The 12625-nt window shown below is 37.2% G+C and overlaps 1 protein-coding gene across 3 annotated transcripts in view; it reads left to right on the plus strand.

Moving 5' to 3' along the window:
* EDIL3 (EGF like repeats and discoidin domains 3) overlaps positions 1–12625 on the plus strand; it is a 240073-nt gene that overhangs the window by 212494 nt on the left and 14954 nt on the right. The window lies entirely within an intron of this gene.

The raw sequence follows: 12625 nt of genomic DNA on the forward strand, positions 1-12625 counted from the left end.
TCCCTGCTTTTCTTGTTCAGAATATGGACCATTTACCATGGAAAGTCACAAAGTACTTCTAAATCAGGGTAAACCTTAAGGGTATATAGAGTCATGGAATCATTTAGGTCGGAAAAGAGCTCTTAGATCATCGAGTCCAACAATTCCCCCAGCACTGTCAAGGCCACCACTGACCCATGTCCTCAGGTGTGACATCTACACAGCTTTTAAATCCCTCCAGGGATGGGGACTCCATCCCTGCCCTGGGCAACCCTTTCAGGAAAGAATTTTTTCCTTATATCTAATCTAAACCTCCCCTGTTGCTAAAACCAAAAGCCTCGTGAGTGGCTTTGCAGCTTAAAAGGACTGAAATACCCAACTCAGTAGTCTTGGAGGATGATCTGTATTTTGGGGTGAGACCCCTGGCCCATGATAGAAGAAGGTCAAGTTCACTTCTTGTGAACTCACGATCTCTAATGCCTGTACCTGTGCACCTGTAGCCAGGGGTTTTGCTGAAGCTTATGGGGATAACTCCATTAGCACAAGTGCAGGAGGTTAACCAGCCCCTTTTTGTGTGTGTTTTGTGCCTAAAAGAAAGACACCATTTAATCCCAGCTGAAACACAGTACAGTGCTCGCTCCAAGCAGAGTATCCTCCCTCAATTCCACAAAGCCCTTAAAGCTGGTTAGTTTAACATGACATTTGGGGAAAACACAGCAGTTATATTCCCTGTGGGTGCAGCCTTGGCAAATAGTTAAAGGCAAGGCAGGCAGCAAGACATTTCTGCAAAGACTTGCTGGGAATCAGTCAGTGAGGAAAAGTGTTAAAGAAGCTGTTGCTCAAAATATATGAATTTTCTGTTAATGCCTGTGCCTTTTGAAATACAGCTTTCTGTGAGAAAAACAGACATTTTCACTATTGGATGCCGTAGCAAATTTGAAAATTATGTTCTTTCATTGAGCCATCTGATATAAGCACGATAATCTGCTTCAAGTCACGAATTATTGCTGATTTGTGTTATAGTAATAGAGGTATATTTTCTGCTGCCTACAGAGCGAATACTTAGGGAACAGTCCACTCCATGGAGCTGCAATGCATAAGTGCGAAACATCTACTTAAAGGCAGTGGAGAAAATATAACTTTTAACTTGAATTCTTGATGAAAAACACTCCTTAACAGAGAGTCTACTGCAACAAAAAACCAAAGATCTTTTATTTCTGTCTGCCAGACATTGCAGTTCTTTGCTTTCTATTAGAAGTTAATTTATATTAAGACATGTTTTTATTTGGACTTTTTGCTGGTATGTGCAATTGGTAGATATTCAAGTTTATTTCTCTGAGTTATACGTCTAAAATAAAATTATAACCCCCCACAGAAGAAAGTGGACGTGTCACAACATTTCCCACATGCTTGAAAGCTGACTGAAAAATTCTGGTTTTGAAAATTTTGATTGACTGAAATATTTGCTTTTCACAATGGTGCAGATTCCTTGATGGTAAACATTGGGTTTTAGCAAATTAGATTTACCCCCACCTGGCAGAGCAAGGGCTGCAGGATCCATTTAAAAGATTAATCTCTGAGAAGGCAACACTAAGAACACAAGAGAAAAACAAATAAAGGCAAGAAATATCTGATGGATCTGCAAGGAAAATGCATTACCCAGAGCTGAAAATATGGTTTTTTTCAGATTTCTTAAATCTATGATTTCATAGACTTCTCCGTGTGTTGGTGTTAAAAACTTTTAAGATTTCAACTTTGTTAATAATTTACCATCTCCTATCTTTTTGCTGTTTTACAGCAGAGCAAACCTCACTCTCTGTAGTGTGTACAGTTCCTTGTGAGCTGTACCAGGTGTCAGTAGGGCTTGTGTGGGTATGTGCAAATATAGAATTTGCAAATACTCTACTTCAGATATTAGTTTCTTTGGGATCCAGCCTTTATTTTTAGGATGCAGTTATGTTTTTGTGAGCATTGTTTATGCCTTTGCAGCCATAGCTATACATTTCTCTTTTGCTGTCTTTGTTTCAAAAAAAACCCCAATTGTATTCTTCTTTTTCAAAAACGTTAGTTGTTGCAATTAGTTTTAGCCAAAGTACTCCTGAGGAATCTTTGGCACTCTTCATATATTGAAAAATAAATGGGTTTTACTAATGTGCTCAGTGAGAACAAGGCCTGTAATTTGCTTTTACCTAAATCTTTATTATGTTAAATGTAGAAAGAAACAATGATGATTGGAACATACATATAGTTAGTTATACTGGAAATGGTGGTAATATTGTTTCATACTTTTGACATATCTACAACAGAAACTTTCAGGTGTCATCTCAATATAGGGCCATTAACAGCCATTGAGTCCATTCTATGTATTCCAGAAGGGCTTTTAGAGGCTTTATGTGTAGAAACCTGCTCCAGGTTGTGTTTAAGTTGTAAAAAACACAGTCTTTTTTTTTTTCTATAACCGTGAAAGTGGTTAGACCAGTGTTCTTTGTGTGGACTTTTTATGTGTGTTCTATTTATGTTTCGTCATGGGTTAGAGTGCAAACGGAGTGTTTTAATTTTACAAAACAGAAGAAAAAATAATTTTAAAAACAATATCCAGGGCTAATATGAGTTATAGGGGCCATTCACAGTCAATCAGTTCTTTTCCTAATGAAAGTGGTCTACTGAGGCATAAACAGAGATACTTAATTCCAAAATAGACATAACTTCAAACACCATGCTCCATGTCCACAAACCTCCCGTCTTCTGTGTTGTTTTCTTTTTCAGACTTAGAAAAGTCCAGATAAGCTTAGGAAATTACTTGTCTCCATTGATTTACCTTGTTGCCTTTGCACTAAAGCACCCCTTTGATTAATTATTCAATAGTACAAAGAATGGAATACCTGTCATTTTTATAAAAAATTACAAATCTTTCAACAATCTCTTCTCATTTTTATGAAAAGAGATGAAAAACATTCTAAGTGAAAATGCAGCATTTTAGCTTTTCTACTAAATTCAAGATACTTTGGAGTTCATATTTTTACTTGTATATCTGTCCTTCTGAAAATGAAACAATGTTATAGTTGCATATATATACAACTATATACAAAATATATATAATTCTGAACTTCAATAGAAATGCATTTTAACACTAAAATGGTCAATCACTTAATTTTGTGAAATTTGACATTCACATTTCAGAGATAAATTGATTTTTTATCACTTCTGAATACTAAAGCTCTGGTCACAGATCAGCTTTATTTAATATTTAATTCAATATAGTACAGTTTGAATTAACTGCTAGAACATCAATGGGTTCCAGTTCAAAATTTTGGGTTGAACTGTTTGGAAGTAAATTCAATCCAAGTTTCTTGTTGAAAATTCCTGTGATAAGTCTCAGTTAATCAGTTTTTGTGGAACTTCCATCATGAAGCTTTAGAATGGAATTTACATTAAAAGTGGTAATAAAAGTTATTTGGTTGTTACTTTTATCTGGAACATTTGGAAGTCCATTCTCATGGCCCTTCTTTTTTCATTACCTGGAACAGAAAGTGCACCTGAGACAGTCAGACCTAAAGGCCAACATGTCAATCAGTTCTTTGAAAAAAAACTTCTTCATCTTTCGTCTCTCAGGATGTTGAGGTTTCTTGGTTTGGTTTGGGTTGGGTTTTTTAGCTCATGGGTTTTTTCCTTGCTTGCTTGCTCCCTCATTTTGGAGGGAGTTGGTGGGTTTGCTTGTTTAGTTCCTTGTTTTTTGTTTTTCTTATGTGGATTTATTTATTTATTTATTTATTTATTTATTTATTTATGGCAGTATATAGTGACTTCTTCATTTTCTTTTTAACTCTATGGAGCAGGAAAATATTTCACCATTTAACTCCAGGCCCGGTCAACAGTTTTGGCAGAGCATTAAACCCTTAAATCAGTCATGCCCTGTGCTCTCCACTGGCTCCGCAGTTGGTGCAGAGCAGATAAGCCTTACAGGGTGTTTTGAAAGCCTGGAAAATATATTTCTGTCAGATCAAAGGCAGAACTGAGTTCCAGGGTTGGATCTGTCCTGCCAGTAGCCCAGTCTTGTTTTGACCAGAGGTCTGTTTGTGAAGCTCTGTAATAGGGGCTCCAGGGTGTCCTTTTGACTAATAACAGATAATCTTTCTTATATCCTGCAGAAGGAAGATTAATAGACCTTTTAATTGTATTCAAGCAAGTACATTATGAGATTATTGCCTCAGAAGTGCCAAGCCATTTAGCCTAAAAGGGAAAAGAAACCTGATTTCTTCTGTAAACCTGGAAAAATACTTCTCTAGCTAAAAAAAACCAAAACCAATTCCTACACCGTAGTGCACTGATTTTGTGCATTTCCGCTGGTTATTAACAGTGTATCACTGGAAATAAAAGCTTGTCCTAACATTTCAGAGGGGAACACATAGTGAAAAAAAAAAAGATAAACTTAGCAGTTTCCTGTTGTTTCCAAAGTCTAGTATCACAATGTTGACATTTTTAGCTTACAGCTGCAGCAGCATAGCTGTATGAAACAGGTTATGCATAATAATCCCCGCTGAGAGATGGGCAAAGTCATTCCTAAAAAGAATGGCTGAATGATGCTGTCTTGGCTGCATTTCCTGTGAAAGTAAGAGTTATGCAGTCAGAGCTTTTACGCCCAAGGAGGAACTTTCAGCCTTAACCCCTCTTATCTTCTAGGTAGATTTAACTTTGCTTACAGACAGGTTTTTGTTAGTATTTCAACAGTTCAGTAGTTATATTAATTATGAGTCACTTTACAGTATCTTGTGTGCAAGCCTATCTCCAGTTTATTTGTTGATCTATAGCCCAGATATTCATAGATTATTGGGACATTTTTATTTGCTGCAGAAAATATTTGCAACATTATTAATTGCCTGAGGGGAAAAAAAAAAACTACAACCAGGTAAATAGTGAACTTCCATATTGCCAGCATTATTTTTCATTTTAAAAACCAAAATGAGCTGCTCATGTGTAGGTGAGCCCATTTATGACCCCAACATTTTTACAAAGATATCTATCTGCCCTCCAATAAAAAATGTCACGTCATCTTCCCTACTGAAGACCAAGCAGAAGTTCCAGTTTTTCATTTGTAGGGAAGGACTTTCATTTTCCCAGACGTTGCATCACCAGCCTTTGATTTCAGTTTAAAACTCATAATCTGCCAGAAACCCAAGACAAATGAAACCAGAGATACCTATATTTTTTCTGGCTGGTTTTTGAAGCATTGTTATAAAATGTTAACTGACTCTTCACATTTCTGGCTATTAAATGTCATTCTGAAATTTACCGTTAAATAAACCCCATTTTCTCTGCTTATATTCCAAATTTTCTTCTCTATATTTTAGCCAGTATTTTGCTGCTCTTTTACCCACTCCAGCATCCAAGGTTCCCTGCAGTGCTCCTTAACAGAAGATCAAGGAATCTGCACTGGGACTGAGCCCACAGAACCAACACACAGTAAATCTTACTAATAAATTTCCTCATCCACTTGAGATACATTTTAGTAAAATAAGGAGAGGTGACAGAATTATCTTGCTCTTCTCTATGTCTGAAGAGAGTAGAGCATGCCCATCTAGCATCTCAGCATATTCCTTACTCATATATTAGAGGAGAGAAAAGCAGAAAAGCAAATAGCTATTTTTTTATTATTGTTGTAATTGTTCTTTTCTGTTTTATTTTTACCTTTACTCATAGCCAACACAATTGATCAAAGCTTCTCACTATTATTTTCAGCACAGCAAGAACTACTTTAAACTAGGTCTTCAAGAAATTACATTCCTGAAAGCTACTTCTTACTGTTATCCATTTTTATGCAATTTTTTTATTTCAAAGGCAATTTTTGGCAATTTTTTCTTTTGTTTTTTTACTGTTATGTAAAGAACTGAATGCAAAATTAATTTTTTTTCCCATTACCTTATCTATTTCTATCCGTAACTAGGTACTGGGATCAGTGAATTGCTGGCAGTAGAAAAGCAGCAGAACACCATCAGCATGTTGTGTCATGAACTACTCGTGATCCTATTCATATTTTTTTCTCTCTGCTTTATTTTAATGGCTAAGTATTGTTCTGTCCTTGGCTTTTCCACAAGAAAATTGATTGATCTAATACAGAACATTGTTCCAGATTTTGTCAAGTCTTGGAGTTTACTAATGCAGCTCAAAGGTTTCTTTTAGCTCCATCAGATGTCTAGACCTGCTTAATCACTGGTAATTTAATTTTTTAAATTTTAAAAATTAAATGTTTAAATCCTCTAACATCCTCAAGGACTGATAAGCTTTGAATATTTCATAGCAGACAGAGAGACTGATGCTGTTTTATTAATGGTTCCTTGACTGTTGGTAACCAGTGCAGTCAACTATGACATCTCTACAAAAATCCTCTAATCATTTACAGTGAAAATACTTCTGTGCATAGATGTGAAATATTCAATGTTAGGAGGGAAGGTTGTAGATTTAATCATCACTGATGTTGAAATTTCAAAATTCTGAATTTTCTTTTACTTCAGACCTGAACATGCCTGGTACTACCATTTCCTTGGGAATGTTGGTACTCCCTGATAAGTTGTGAGAGTTACCAAGACCCACAGGAGTTATTCTGGTTTGCAAGATGAGTATGAAAACAGTATTATCTTGTGTGAGCTGCAGGCAGGATTTATCAGGGTGCTGACACAACCTCAGAATCTCAGCACCTTGAGATTCCTACCTCAGCACGTAGGAAATGGGCAACGATTCCCCTAGGCATTTTTGAAAATCCAGACCTTAAGGCTAAAATTTTCTTTTTGCCTTTTCTTTTTTCATTGAAATATCAATGAAATATGATTTTTCAGAGCTTAGTAAAATGTGGTAATGAAAACTTGCTCTGAAAGAAGCAGATACTGCTCTAAAAATGACCACATGGTTATCATATGCATTTGATTTGACTGAATTTTTACTAAAATGATGACAAAATACTGTAGCAATTCAACTGAGGTTTTTCCCTCCTTTTCCTGTAATATCTATATAACAAAGATAACTAAGTATATAAATAAATTAATGAAAGATTTACACAATCTGTACTCTTTAAGAACTAGATGTTACTTAAGAAGTTGCTTGCGGAAATCGAGCGACTTGTCAGCTTGGTTGTGTGTTTCATTCCCAAATTTTGAGCATATTGGCTTAAGAGATATTTTTTATGGTTCATGAAGATTCCAAAGAGGCTTCACCCTCCAGTTTATCACTTTTAAATTGAACTGGAGACAGCTGATGGTACATGGTATTCTTTTAACCTGTTTCTTTAGTGCAGTTACTGAAGCCTTAAAGTCATTCAAAAGGAAAAGCAATTAAGAGTAATAATAAAATAGGAGTAGTATTTATTATCTTACCCTAAAGGACTAGAGACATTAAGAATATAGAGACACAGTGTTAAAATCATGCTGAAGGTCTAAGCTTAAATGAAAAAAAAGCCAGGAAAACAAATCCCACATTTTTAAAGAATAAAAAGAATCACACTCCAGTCTTATTTTGTCTGAAAACAACCCATCTCTACCTGAGTTCATGAGAAGTTTAATTTTAAACATATGCCAGCCAATACAGACCCAATTAAATGGAAATAAATCTTATTTTATTTTTATGTTATTTTATTTTACTTAGAAAGCATTAAGATCCTGTATAGCAGAATATTGAACAAAATGCTTCTTATTATGGCTTCTTCTAGAGCAATTCCTTTTGTCTCATAACTTAATTTCTTCTTGTAATTTTTTCAGGTTGTATTAATAAATATTTACCCTAGTAATGTATATTTAGGTGACTATACTAAAAAAGCCTTCATACGTAAGAAGTTCTGATGAAAATTAGATTTCTCTAAAAGAAGCATATAGTTGCTTGGAGGTTTTTTTCCTTCAAAGTTTTTAGATTAAATTAGCCATATAATTGTTTGGGTTGGCTTTGCCTTTGATGGTTTTGTTTTTAATATGAGCATTTGGAAAACAGCCTGAAACGCTGAGCTTCACAGTTTGCAAACAAGAAATGCTGCTGAAACATTGTTAGAAATATACATATGTTGCACATCTGCAGGAAGCCTTACTGTGCCATCACTGATTTTCCTGTATCTTCAGAGTCTGGGCATGGGGAGAATGTAAAGCACCTCCATCTGATGCAATAAGATAAGGAGAGTTGCCTTTCTGACCTTTATGATGCAGACACTGCAATCCTACCCCTCCTTTTCTTAGGCTTAGGTGCAGGTGTGCCAGTTTACCCTTCAAAAAATCAAGGGAATCATGAGGTCTTAAATAAACAGTGAATAACCTGCTCGGCACAGGTTGTTTACCTGTTATAAGTACATTGGACTCTCTTGGTGGGATTCAGGTACCCATCCATAACTCCCTGACATTATCTTCAGCATCCCAAAATATCTCAAACCTCATTGCAAGACCAGCATATGCGATCTTGGTGATCTGGACCTTGGTGAATTAGCAGCTGGAGACCAGGTCAATCTTCTTTTTTTTCAATTTCTTAAGGGTGGGAGACTAAACTTCTTAAGGGTAAGAGCCTTAAGCAACCAACAGTTTCCCCACTTTGTGTTGGACCAGGTTTTTTATTTTTGATCCTGGTGCTTTTCTATTGGCCAAGTACAGTACAGCTACCCAGAATTCATCAATGTTATCTGACGAGTGATTAAAAAAAAAAAAAAAAAAGAAAATCAGTCTACAAAATCAGAAAGGTAAAATAAAAGAAAACCTGGTGAAAAAAATGGCACCAGTTATATAACAAGAGAAGCTGAGCATAGAATTAGCTGTACTGGAAACAGGAACATAATTATCTATATAAGGAGAGAACTAAAATGAGCATTTTAAATAATCGTAAAATGAAGAGATGAACAGCTGAAGGTCGAGTGAGCCATTTCACCATTATCTTCACTGTGAAATAGGGTCTGGTGCTCTCTGGATACTTGGGCTCCTTTCTTCTGCTGTGGCTGCCCTGGAAGTGCCCAAGGCCGGGTTGGACCAGAGTTGGAGCAACCTGGCCTAGTGGAAGGTGTCCCTGCCCATGGCAGGGAGTTGGAAAGGGATGAGCTTTAAGTTCCCTTCCAACCCAGCCTTCTGGGATTCTATGACCTTATCTAAACCCCCCATTAATGTGTGAGGTCATGGAGACTTCTGCCATTTGTACCTTCTTGAGGCTTGCCTTCTCCTAAGCCAGAATTGCAGCATGGATCTGTTTCCAGGAGAGACTGTGTGAGCTGTCTGGTCCTTCATCTTCCACACGTGACCTCATGAAAGATGCTCATTTCTTCTCCTGGGTCCTGTCCACACATGGCTTATTATTCATGTGCTCTCCTGGAGCACAAGTCTGATGACGAGCAGCTGAGGGAGCTGGAGGGGCTCAGTCTGGAGAAAAGGAGGCTTAAGGGGGACCTTCTCACTCTCCACAACTCCCTGATGGGAGGGTGGAGCTGGGGGGGGGGCAGGGCAGGGGTGGGCAGGCTCTGCTCCCAAGGAACAGGGGACAGGACCAGAGGAAACAGCCTCAAGCTGTGCCAGGGGAGGGTCATGTTGGATCAGGGAAAAATTCTTCACTGAAAGGGTGGTAAAGTACTGGAACAAGAGGTCACCATCCTGGAGGGATTTGAAAGCTGTGTAGCTGTGGTGCTTAGGGATGTGGTTTAGTGGTGGACTTGGCAGTGTTAGGTTACTGCTTGTACTCAGGGTTCTGAGAGTTATGGTTGATTAGCTCTGGACTAGGCAAGGCTTGCATGTGACTGTTTTCATAATCACAGAATCGATAGACATTTTGGGTGGAAAGGGAGCTTAAAAAGCCCATCCAGTCCCGCCCACTGCCATGAGCAGGGACACTTTCCACTATCCCAGGCTGCTCCAAGCCCTGCCCAATCTGGCCTTGAACACTTCCAGGCCAGGGATGGGGCAGCCACAGCTTCTCTGGGCAACAGAGGGGTTGTTTCTCCTGATCCAGAAGACCTATTTCCAGTACAAGTACTCATCACTACACATCTAACTGCACAGAACATGGAGTTCATGCTGCACATCCAGGCAGTGGTTCGTTAAAAATGTTTCATACTCAGGTGGATTTATCTTTGTACATTCTTTAAATTAATTCTCCTCCAAATCACACGGAATCATCTGTAACATCTGAAACAAGGTGGGAAAAGGGAATAGTTATAGCCCGAGAGGGTTCTTTCAGACACAAGATGTTAAAATGCTTATTGATCAGCTCCTTGTAGAAATGTACATTAACTGTAAACCATGGTTCTTCTTGTAAGCAGGTAATGATCTTATCAGTTGCAGACTAATTGCCCCTACCTTCTTCTAAATTCTGCTGCATTGAAAAACCCAGAGTCAAATTCTAATCCTAATCACATTCGGCTTTGAAGAATACATAGTGGTTGTGTGTTAATTCAGCTTCTCTCCCCGGTAATTTGTTTGATTGTCTGTTACTTGCAATCTGCATTAACTGAATAAATGTGCTCTGTGTCTTGATGGGAAGTTATGACTTTCATTTAAGCTACTTTAATGCAGATGTTTTGCCTACACATGGTGTAAATTCTTCTCACCTTTCTGTTCTAAAGTAGTTTCAATGCATAGAATGAAAAAAAACATGTTAACCATTTCTAGAAGGTAATAAAGCAACAGAGCAAAAACTGTATTTATTTAATGCTGGGTTAATAATGATCTTTGTGGCTTGAAAGCTTCACATCAGCTTATGAATAAATAAGTAAATAAGGTGCTAAAATATGAGAAGGAGAAGGTGGTGCTATATCCCTTATTCTGTTCCTCCATCTCCAGTAACAGGTATTGTCTGTATTGTCAAGACGTGGAACGGAGTCTGTCTTTTCATACTACTTCTTTCTTTCACATTTTTTTAATATAATACACACACACGTATATTCTACATAGTCCTATATAAGTCTTTTTGAAAAAGACTGAGCATATGCTAACTTACCTTCCAGCTTCCCACATCATTTTTCTAACGAGAGTACAAGGCCAATGGATACATCCTATAAGCACAAAACAATCGTTAGTAGGACATTTTTATTAACACTGGATCGTGTGATAATAGAGATTTATTGTGATTTTACCTTTGGAATTCCCTGAATCCTAATGAGAATTTTTTTTTCTCCCTGTTCTGAATTTCAATGAGAAATACTCCAAGTGTCATGGCCATGTTAAATATTTGTGAAATCCTTTCAGCTTGCTTTCAGCATTTTAAAAATAAACAACTGGTTTTGTGGAGGCATTTTTTCAAGTTAACAGGAGAGACATTGACTTTTAGTACAAGAAGCATTCTCTGCTAAAAAGAGGTTACACTTGTAAAATGCTAATGTCTGAATTATTTACAAAGAGAATCTGAAGCTGACTCTGAAATGTTTAGTTCAAAAGCTGCCTGAAAGTTTTGACCAATTTGACCAATTAGTGATCCCTTACCAGATCAGGCTGGGGTTGGTTTTTTTGGAAAAACAGACTATTCATTTAGACTCCAAAATATTTGGAAGGAAGGTCTGGAAACCTGATGTTTATTAATTCATGAAAGGCTTATACTAATTAGCAGTGTTCATTTCCCAGAGACATATTTAGGCTGTGGAACCAAGCCCTGCTGCAATCCTTATAGAAAGAAAGAAGTCCTATCAGGCCATCCATGAAAGCATCCAAAACTGACTACTGCTCTGAGGGGTCATTGATTGAGTTCTTCTCTCTCTCGATTGAACAAAGAGAATACAGAAAGAGTTTTGCCTCCCAAAGATACTTTCCTCATATCCTGGGGTGCTCCCCTGAGCAACATTGCTGCTACCAGAGGGCAACAAATTAGTTCATTCTGGTAAAACCAAAATTCTAGAGACATCTATGGACACTGACATTTTCTGGTTAAGGTTGTGGTATCTCAGTATTCAATATTTTTAGGTTACTTCTTTTCTTGAAAGGATTTACTACTCACTATTTTCTACTCTTTGCTCAAATGTTGGGATCTCCAGGCTTCCTTGTCTGATTGCTCCAAAGAGTCATTTTTTCCTCTTCTGTTTTTATAAATGCACTCTTACACTTTTCTGTGTTTTCTTCTTTATAGCATCATAGAATCACAGAATGGTTTGGATTGGAGGGACCTTAAAGCTCATCCCATTCCACCACCTGTCATGGACAGGGACACCTTCCACCAGATCAGGCTGCTTCCAAAAAATCCAACACTGGATCTTCAGCATTTGGATCAGTCAGAGATTTTTAATTTCTTCACATTCTCTTTTTAGTATTTTTTTTCTGTAAAAACATATTAATCTTCTCAAGGAGTTTAGCCCTCCTCTCATTTTACTGTAATATTTTTATTGTTAGTCTCTCTTGCCTGATTTAATGGACAATATTAAAAATGCCAGCTGCTTCACAGCCATTTATTGTTTGAAATAAATTTATCTTTTTTTTCTTTTTTTTTTATTGGCTTGCCACATTTCTGGGGGTCACAGAAGGAAACCTAAGTTATACTCTCACATTTCAAGAAAATGTCATTTTTGATAGGGAATTCAGCTCTTCATTCTTCCTCTGAAAATACATTAATAGGTCAATTTACTTCTGTTATTGTATTCTTTTCCTTGACCATTTTAATCCAAGGCATCTGGCCCAAATCTGTTATATTCAGTATGGCGTTCTGGTTCAAAAATACTGAT

The sequence above is a fragment of the Neopelma chrysocephalum genome, unplaced genomic scaffold, assembly GCF_003984885.1.
Source record: "Neopelma chrysocephalum unplaced genomic scaffold, ASM398488v2 Primary Assembly neopelma1_96773, whole genome shotgun sequence".
Lineage (NCBI taxonomy): Eukaryota > Metazoa > Chordata > Aves > Passeriformes > Pipridae > Neopelma > Neopelma chrysocephalum.